Source organism: Hyla sarda, chromosome 1, assembly GCF_029499605.1.
Source record: "Hyla sarda isolate aHylSar1 chromosome 1, aHylSar1.hap1, whole genome shotgun sequence".
Taxonomy (NCBI): domain Eukaryota; kingdom Metazoa; phylum Chordata; class Amphibia; order Anura; family Hylidae; genus Hyla; species Hyla sarda.
The window spans coordinates 52,474,145-52,476,039 of NC_079189.1; positions in this window are offsets into that span (position 1 = coordinate 52,474,145).

The window sequence follows — 1,895 nt, forward strand, 5'->3', positions numbered from 1 at the left end:
CTTGAAGTAAAGGGTGGTGGTCCTGCAGTGCAGGACCCAAGAATAGGGCTCCTGTGTTCATAAATTGATGGCTTACTCTAAGAATAAGCCAACAGCTTGGCAAGTCATACCATTCTCCATTTCAGAAGCTGGTGGTCATCTGATTGTTGAGGGTATGGCCCTTAAGTCTCCCAGAAACCCACTGATCTTACTGTGGAGGCTTCGACTGGTTTATGTGGAGGACATTTAGTTTCAAGTAATAGTGTATAAATAGTATTTAAGTATTTAAATTTGCATCCAAATATATTCTGCTCTGGTTTATAGACAGTGGATTGCTGACAACCATTTCCAGTTTCTGCGCAACTGGACACCTTCTCAGCGATGGCTCCTATGCTGTATCAGACCAAAGCTTTCCATCTCTGCCCGACAGTGTCAGGTTCTGTTCCTGTGTATTGTGACTCTGTTCTTAATTCCTAATTCTGATCTTTAGCTTTACTTCCAGATTGGTCTTGGGTTTTGCTCCATCATTGACTTTTGGGTTGTTCTCCTGGTACCTGTTATTTTACTCCTAGTTTTGACAATGGATTATCTCTTGACTGATGTTTTTGTCTTTTCCTTTGGCCTGTTGTATGCCGACCGCTCTCAAGATGATGTTTCTTGGTTTCTTCACTACTTCACTACTGCTCCATCAGTGCTGCTGCCTCCAATCGGTGACTATTTTGGGGACTAAGACCTGGGAATTCGACTAAGAAAGACCATACCTCCTGCTGGTGCAAGACTAGAGAGATCACACAGACTCGCAGTCTTGCTGGTGTCAAACCAATTGTAGTTTAGAGCTTTGGTCTTCAAACTGTGGCCTTTAGGCCGAGCCGAGCATGCTAAAGTTTTAGTTTGGCAGCAGCTCGAGGGCCACAGAGGATTCATATCTGGAGTGATGGGCACCTGAGCAAGAGCGCCCCCCCCATGACATCTTTGTGACCTAACAGGGCATATAAACAGGGGTTGTCGGTATTAAATTATTCATTTAAGTATTAAGCCTGTAAAGAGCTGTATTTGTACGAGGGGCGTGAGTATCCATCACCCCCTCCACCTCTAGGTGGGGTTACAGGAGTTAGGGCGGGGAAGGATGATTTTTGGAAACCCGCCCAACCCTCCCTTATTTATTCACTTATTTATCCACAGGGTATGCCCTCTATAGGCGTGCCCTCGAGCGCGGTTAATGGCACACCTCTGACCGCTTTACTGAAGTTATGTTATTTAATACAGGTAGGTATGCAACGTTGCAACCCCGAGTACGAGTCTTGCAGCCCTGAGTACAAATTATATTAAGGCAAAAGGCCACCCTTGTTAGGTTTTATAGTATTGAGCCTAGTATTACGGCAAAAATCTAAATTTCGTCTAATTTCCAGGAACATCCACTTTGTTTTGCCTATTTTTTCTCATGTTATGGAAATAGATAGTCCAGATTAAAAAATATATAATTTGTAAGTAATTGAAAATGTATTGTACACCACTGCCATACTGACAACTATAACACATGCCTCTCCTATACAATCCAGTGTCCCCAGAAACTAGAGGCATGGCTCCTGGGTAAATTATCTTCCTCCATGTACATTATAGTATTGATCCCAACTCTGTCTCTCCACTTTATACTCTCCATGGAGATCAATCCTCCCTGCACCTCTGAAAGATATAAATGTGAATTATTCATTGACACAGGACATTTGAATCGATTATATTGCAAATGTTTGTGCTTTATTATCATGTATGTGTATATAAATCTCAGGGGCCATTCTTTAGAACAGATTTATATATATGTATCCTGTAATGTTACCATCGAGTTATTTAGCCAACATTCCTTGTATGTCCGAAAACTTCTCTCTACCTGTTTTGAATGGCTTACCCACCCAATAAAG